This window comes from Magnolia sinica, chromosome 5, assembly GCF_029962835.1.
Source record: "Magnolia sinica isolate HGM2019 chromosome 5, MsV1, whole genome shotgun sequence".
Taxonomy (NCBI): domain Eukaryota; kingdom Viridiplantae; phylum Streptophyta; class Magnoliopsida; order Magnoliales; family Magnoliaceae; genus Magnolia; species Magnolia sinica.
Genome location: NC_080577.1, coordinates 10,160,001 through 10,168,684, shown reverse-complemented (window position 1 = coordinate 10,168,684; position 8,684 = coordinate 10,160,001). Strand labels below are relative to the sequence as shown.

At 36.2% G+C, this 8,684-nt stretch overlaps 1 non-coding gene across 1 annotated transcript; it reads left to right on the top strand.

The window, feature by feature from the left end:
* The first annotated feature begins 6,661 nt into the window (after positions 1–6,661).
* Positions 6,662–6,768, top strand: LOC131247695 (small nucleolar RNA R71). Its single transcript, XR_009171967.1, has one exon. It is a non-coding gene; the product is annotated as a small nucleolar RNA R71 (small nucleolar RNA).
* The last annotated feature ends 1,916 nt before the right edge of the window (positions 6,769–8,684 follow it).

The following is an 8,684-nucleotide window of genomic DNA, read 5'->3' as shown; positions in this document are numbered from 1 at the left end:
TGTTTAAGAATGCCCCAGGAGGCCCTATTTATAAGTAGGGAACTCCAATTTTTGTACAAAGTTGAAAACCCTAGAAAATGCCTCAAATATACTTATTTTCCTAAAATAGACTTCTTGCTGCATAGTTCGTTTAAAACAGACTTCCTGCTGCGCAGTTTTCTAAAATATACTTCACAGCTTCATAATACACTTTTTCAGGATGATTTCAAGATTCTTCACTTCAAATCTTCGATTCTCTTCATTCCTCGCTTGGGTTTCTTGGATCTTTGACATGTGAATTCTTCAATCTTGATCTCCTAAGATCCATCCCTTGCCTTGGTATTTTTTAGCATCAAATTCTTACTTTTTAGCACCCTTTTTCAATCCAAGCTCTTAAATTCACCTTGTAATACATACATGAGTAAAATAGAATATTAAGATGATTTATGTTCATAAAACCAAGATATGAATGGGAAAATTATGCAATATTTGAGTCTCAACACACCCCCCAACCAGATTTTGCTTGTCCCAAGCAAAATAAGCGAAGAAAAATAAAAATAAGAATAAAAATTAATTTTAAAAATAAAATTAAAATGAAAAAAATTCTAACTACACTACTTTCGCAGGTAATCTCGATCGCATTTAGCATATGCAACAAGCCTTTAAACCCCTAGGTTTTTCCTAGTGAACGAGTTATAGTCTCGTGAGGGTTTACAGAAATGTTACCCACAAACATTGAAAATAAGAAAAATATTTCAACACTAAAAAATTTATACAATTATGCCTTCATTCATCATATGAATTCCAAAACAAAACAATACTTACCCTAAGTCTGAAGTTAGCTAGAATCTTAATTTTTTAATCCATTACATCCTTGAGTTCAGAAACCTAATCAAAATTTAAAATAGTTATGATCTAATATACTTAGGTGCTCCGTGACACTAGTCTAACTTTGAGAAATATGCATGTTCTATATCCTAACTCTTTGCAATCATCCCAAGAATATGAAATCTGTAGTTATCTCATTTTTTATGACATTTCTTCTTTTATCATCATATCCTCATCATTATAGACCACCCTTAAATGAAGATTCCTACCGGGTTTGCTTCATAACCTAAGGTATCGTACTTGTAATGGTAACAGTAAAGGATACTTAGGTATCCTTACTCCGGATTAGTGACACGATTGTTATGGTCATTGCATTCATGCTCTATAATAATAAAAAAAAAAATTCCATCACTCTTTTTTTCCTTCAATATTCTCTCTTTTAAACATATATCAATGGTACTAGTTCATTCAACCTTGTTTGAATCAAAAGTTGTTATTCTAGTTCACATATCATATTCCTCACTTAGTTAGTTAGGGTATATTGTAAATTCAGTACATCAAATTACAACTCACTTTAAACTAGTGATTAGATAATTGAACTCAAGTTTATAATTTTCAGTTGTCAGAATTTGGACTACTATCGACCTAGACTAAGTATTAATTTTGTCTTTGGAATTCGCATAATATCATGTTCACATTCTTGTATATAAAAATATTATTTTGAAAATGTTGAAAATTTTTTTTTTCATAAACTTAAAAAAAATAAACTTAAACCTAATTGAAACATAAAAATAATAAAAATAATAATAAAATAAACTGAAACCCCCAAAAAAAAAACTTTCACATGGATGACTATCCACACCCCCCAACCTAAAATCTACATTGTCCCCAATGTAATGATAATGTAATGCAGAGAACAATAAAAATAAAAGAAAGGGTGGATAGTACCTGCCATGAAAAAATCACTTGCTATGTGACATTAAAAAAATTAAATATGATATAAATCATACACAAATGCTCCGTCAGACTAGGATCATCAATCTGAATATTCTGGCTCATGAAGAAGGAAGGACTCCTCTCCCACATGAAAGTTTTCCACATAAGGCTTCAATCTCTGACCATTAACCTTGTACACATTGCCATTACGTGGATTCTCAATTTCAATGGCCCCATGAGTATAAACATTCTTTACAATGAAGGGGCTTGTCCATCTTGATCTTAACTTTCCCGGAAAGAACTGGAGAGGGGAATTATACAATAGGACCTTTTGCCGAGGTTCAAAATTCTTCCTCAAGATATTTTTGTTATGAAAAGCTTTGGTCCTCTCTTTGTAGATTTTAGAATTTTCATAGAAGTCTCTCCTGAACTCCTCTAATTCATTTAACTCTAATTTCTTTTGTCCACTTGCTTGATCCATATCAAAGTTTAATTTCTTTATTGCCTAATAGGCTCTATATTCCAATTCCACAGGCAAGTGGAAAGCCTTCTCATACACCAATTTGTATGGAGACATTCCAATCGGGGTCTTATAATCAGTCCTATAAGCCCATAGTCGGATAGGCTGAGGGACCAATCCTTCCTATCTGGCCTTATAGTTTTCTCTAAAATATGTTTGATTTTCTGATTAGAAATCTCAGCTTGCCCACTCGTTTGTGGGTGGTATGGGGTGTTCACTTTATGCTTGATGCCATATTTCTTCATTAAAGCCTCAAATATTTTATTGTAAAAGTGAGACCCGCCATCACTAATATGGCCTTTGGAGTTCCAAATCTAGCAAAAATATTTTCCTTGAGGAATCGTATGACCACTTTGTTGTCATTGGTCCTACTTGGAACCGCCTCAATCCACTTTGAAACATAGTCCACACCAACCAATATATAAAAAAATCCAAAAGAAGATGGAAATGGACCCATAAAATCAATTCCCCAACAATCAAAAATCTCCAATGGTAAAATTGGGGATAGAGGCATCATGTTGCGCCGGGACAATCTTCCCAACCTTTGACATCTATCACAAGCAACACAAAAAGCATGAGTGTCTTTAAACATGGTGGGCCAGTAAAAACCACACTGTAGGATTTTTGCAGTAGTTTTCTTAGCAGAAAAATGGCCACCACATGCTTCCATGTGACAAAAAGAAATAACACTTCGAACTTCATCCTCTAGGACACAACGCCTAAAAATTTGATCAGTCCCATATTTATATAAATACGGATCATCCCAGAAGAAGTTCCTAACCTCGGTTTCAAAACGCTTCCTATCTTGTGACTTCCAATGATATGGCATTTTTTCCATTACAAGATAGTTCACTATATCCGCATACCAAGGCAATTTGAAGATCGCAAATAATTGTTCATCAGGGAAAGTGTTCTGGATATGTATCTCCTCAGTGGAATCATCTAACACCAATCTAGAAAGGTGATCGCCCACTACATTTTCTACTCCTTTCTTATCTTTTATCTCTAAGTCAAATTCTTGTAGTAGAAGGATCCATCTCAAAAGCCCCGGCTCTACATCCTTCTTAGATAACAAATATTTCAAAGCCAAGTGGTCCGTGAAAATGACCACTTTGGATCCCAGTAAGTAGGACCCAAACTTATCCAAAGAAAAAACTACTGCAAGTAACTCTTTTTCAATTGTTGAGTAGTTCACTTGGGCCGAGTTTAGAGTTTTACTCGCATAGTGAATAACGTAGGGCCGTTTATCTTTCCTTTGGCCCAAAACAACCCCTATGGCATAATCACTTGCATCGCACATTAGTTCAAAAGGAAGTGTCCAATCTGGTGGACGCATGATAGGTGCAGTAGTAAGGGATGATTTAATTTTATTAAATGCACTTACACACTCATCTGTCCACTTAAATGGAACATCCTTTTGAAGAAGATTGGTCAAGGGTATAGTAATGGCACTGAAGTCTTTGATGAATCTTCTATAAAAACCAGCATGCCCTATAAGTGATCTAATAACTCTAACAGTTCGGGAGAAAGGTAGATTAGCTATAATGTCGAGTTTTGAGCGATCTACCTCGATTCCATTTTTGGAGATAACATGGCCCAAAACAATTCCCTTTTAAACCATGAAATGACATTTCTCCCAATTTAAGACAAGGTGTTTCTCTTCACACTTAGACAAGACAAGGGATAAATTGTTGAGGCATTCCTTAAAACTACTCCCAAATACAGAGAAGTCGTCTATGAAAACCTCAAGAAACTTTCCAACCATATTTGAAAAAGTACTTAACATACACCGTTGGAAAGTTGCTAGGGCATTACACAATCCAAATGGCATCCGTTTGAAAGCAAACGTGACAAATGGACAAGTGAACGTGGTTTTCTCTTGGTATTCCAGGGCTATCTCTATTTGGTTATATCCAGAATATCTATCAAGAAAAATATAAAAGGAGTGACCTGCTACCCTCTCTAAAACTTGATCAATGAATGGTAGAGGGAAATGTTCCTTCTTTGTAACCTGGTTCAATTTTCTATAGTCAATGCAAACACGCCAACCAGTGGTGACACGTGTTGGTATGAGTTCATTATTAGAATTCTGCACAATAGTTATTCCAGATTTCTTTGGGACTACTTGAGTTGGACTCACCCAAATACTATCGGATATTGGGTAGATGATTCTCACATCCAATAATTTGATCACCTCATTTTTTACAACTTCCATCATGTTTGAATTGAGACGCCTTTGAGGTTGTCTAATTGGTTTGGCATCATCATCGAGGTGGATCCGATAGGTGCATATGGAAGGGTTTATACCTTTAATGTTAGAAATGGTCCAGCCCAAGGCTCCTTTGTGGTCCCTTAGAACTTTCAACAATTTAATCTCTTGATCCTTGTCTAAAATGAAGAGATCACTACAGGATAATTTTTATTTTCACCTAAGTATACATACTTAAGCTCATTTGGTAGTAGTTTTAAATGAAGCTTTAAATCATTGGTTGGTGATGGCAGAGGTCGCAAGTCCTCGATAGATAGGATTTAAGTGCGCGGTCTCCATTGGTACATACCAATGTCCTGGGTGGTAGTGCTCTCATTATCATCAGAAATTTCAGCAAGCACTTTTTCTAAATCAGAATTTTTCAAGTCTCCAATGACTTGAATCAATTCCTCAGTCAGACTAGGTTCTAATTCCTCTTCTTCTATCAAGCAGTCCATGAAATTCAACTCATGGATCTCATTATTATCAATGGGCTGCTTACATAGATTGAAAATATTTAGCTCTAGAGTCATGTTACCAAAAGACAAGTTCATCATTCCATTCCTGCAATTTATGATTACATTTGAAGTTGTTAGGAATGGGCGGCTTAAAATGATGGGAACTTGAGCGCTAGCAATTACACATGATTCAGTGTCTAGTACAATAAAATCCACGGGGAAGTAGAATTTCTCCACTTAGACTAGCACGTCCTCTAAAATTTTCCTTGGTACCTTAATAGAGCGGTCAGCAAGTTGGAGTGTAATCGTGGTTGGTTTAAGCTCGCCTAACCTCATTTGTTTGTAAACCGAAAAGGTACTAAGTTGACACTTGCACCCAAATCTAACAAAGCATGCTCAATTTGAAAATTTCCAATAATACAAGGAATAGTGGGACTTCCCGGGTCTTTGTATTTGGGTACAACCCTTTGTTGAATGATAACGTTCACTTTCTTAGTAAGGAAGGCCTTTTTGTGCACATTTAATTTCCTCTTTACAGTGCACAAGTCCTTGAGATATTTAGCATATGATGGAATTTGTCTAATGGCATCAAGCAGAGGAATATTAACAGTAATCTTTTGGAGCACATCCAACACCTCTTGATATTTCATGGGGACAGTTGGATTCCGAAGTATAGATGGGAACGGAACTGGAGGCTCATATGACTTAGTCTCTTTATCCTTTTGCTGTTGCAGCTCTTGAACCATAGCCGGTTCATCATTTTCTTGAGACAGTGGCTCATCCTCCGGTATTTCTACTTGTTGCATTATCTTGTTATCGACATCTTTTTCACTTCTCAAGGTAATGATGGCCTTAACTTGTTCATGATGTAGCTAACTTGGATTTGAGTCTCCAATGAAATGTGTGTTTCGAGGGTTTGGTGCAGGTTGAGAAGGAAGGGTGCCTTTTTCCCTAGCATTTACTTGAGTCTTAATCCTAGCCACAGCTGTCTTTAATTCCTGATTTGATTGGATTGAAAACTGATTCATTTGAGATTGAGAGTTCATGAATGTGGTCAATACATCCTCCACAGATGATCGCTTTGGCGGGGGCACATATGGTGCATTGTTAGGTGCCCCAAAGAAGTTATTTTGTGGAGGCATTTGAGGTGCATTGGGCACATTAATTTGTGGTCCATTCCTCCAACTAAGATTAGGATGGTTACGCCAATTTGGATTATACGTGTTTCCCATTGGTTGCATAACTGACCTTTGGTAATTATTTATAGCATTTACTTGATCATGCTCATGCGTGATATTTTGTACAACTGAGATTATTGGACAATCTTTTGTGTCATGGTTTGTACCACCATAAATGCTACAAAAATTACCTAAAGAAGTGTTTGCTTTAACTATATCAACCTTCCTAATTTCCAAGGCTTCGACCTTTCTAGCCAATGCAGCGAATTTTGCATTAAGGTCGTCTTTCTCTCTTAGGACATACATTCCCGCTTTCTCTCTAGGAATGGGTCTAGTTTGGTCTGATTTAGCAGAGACATCCCATGTCTGAGTATTCTCTGCTAACATGTCTAGAAAATCCCAAGCCTCATTATGATCTTTGTCAAGAAAGGTTCCACCACACATCATCTCTATGAACTGACAGGTATCCATGGTGAGCCCCTTTCGGAAAGCATCAATCACGTGCCATGGTTCATAACCATGATGTGGACAAGTAATTAGAATGTCTTTGAAGTGCTCCCAAGCTTGAAAAAATAGTTCATTCCCCTTTTGGGAGAATGAGATGATTTCTTGTTTTAGTGCATTTGTTTTGTGTTCGGGAAAGAACTTTTTCAAAAACTCTCTACTTAAGGCTTGCCATGAAGTGATGGTATTAGGTCTTAGAGAGTTGAGTCATGCTTTAGCCCGATCCTTTAGAGAAAATGAGAATAACCTAAGCTTAAGTACATCCCTATTGCCATTGTTTACTTGTAACGTTGCAATTACTTCCTCAAAGTCCTTGAGGTGCAAGTAGGAGCTTTTAGAATCTAAGCCATGAAATTTAGGAATTAATTGAATCACACTTGGTTTAAAATCAATGTTCCCTGTGTGAGCAGGGAACACTATGCAAGATGGTAAAGTTGATCTCTCAAGGTGTAAATGTTCACGTAAAGTCCGTGGTTGGTTTAACACATTCCCATGAACTTCATTTTCATCCTCAAGAGGAGGATTATTTTGATTTACAGTTGGATCTGGCAGATTTGGATTTGGATTATCAACTGGGTCTGCCATGGAATCCAAGTGATGTTGAGTGCCTCTTCTAAGTGAATAATAAAGGCCTGCAACTAGTCCCCCTTCAGAGGAGAGTCGATTGTTTTGATCCCTACTCCAACGGGACAAACCATCCACACCACACAACAAATACCACTAATTCAAATCACAAGTGTGATACTTAAAATAAAAATAAAAACTTAAATTAAAAACCTAGGTGGCAGGGCCAACCATGAGGGTTCAGTCCACAAAGCAAAAAAAATCAACAACCCAGGTGGCAGAGTCAACCATGAGGGTTCAGTCCACAAAGCAAAATAAATCAACAACCCAAGTGGCAGGGCCAACCATCAGGGTTCAGTCCATAAAGTAAAATAAATCAACAACCCAGGTGGCAGGGTCAACCATGAGGGTTCAGTCCACAAAACAAAATAAATCAACAACCCAGTTGGCAAAGCCGACCATGAGGGTTCAATCCACAAAGCAAAATAAATCAACAACCTAGGTGGCAGAGCCAACCATGAGGGTTCAGTCCATAAAAAAAAAATTTAAAAATAAAATAAATAAATAAATAAAAGTAAAACTAATGCAGAAATTAAACTATGCTAATCGGAAAAATAGATTCAACGGATGATCTTTGTGATCAAAAGCAACTATAGGACAACCATAGCACTTATGTGATAAAATCCCAAGCAGGGCAACCTTATGTCATAGTTAGTGCTTGAAAGACCCAACTGAATTTATTTTCAAAGAAAAAAAAAATCTACAGAAAATCTGGAGGGTTTAGAAGAAAACTTACCTTAACTATCTTGCAAAGATCTGATCTATCTCAGTCTCTCCCCGGCAACGGCGCCAAAAACTTGATTGCTTGCCTCCAAGTGCAGAGGTTCATAAGTAATATCTTGTGAATACAGGATTGATCCCACAGGGAGATGAATTGCGAGAAGAAAAAAAAATCAAATGCAAAACAAACTAAGTAATAAAAATTAATCTGATGATTTGATTTTGAAATTTTTGAATGGATGTAATTCAACTGAATAAAATAACACCCAAGCTTCAAAGTTCCATACATAGGTTAATGTTCCAAAATCATGATGACTTGGATAACACAACTAGGATCTGAACACTATGGTCAGCCTAATCGAAAAATAAAACAGTTTAAATATTTAATAAATGATATAAAAGATTAGAAAATAATGGATTTGCACCATTGACATATATTCTCAAGCGCCAGTGATTTTAAGTATTCAATATCTATAGGATAATAAATATCAAAGAAATATAACAGGTTGAGAACATCTCTTATCTAGGAAATCTGATTGATCTAGGATAAGCCTATTCATCAATGTGGATCTCATATGATGGGAACATATGGATCTTACAAGAGAATAAAAAAATAAAACCTAAATAATAGATAACATGCATACACCATTCTTCTCATCATTAAAACAATCAATCATCATAATCTTAAA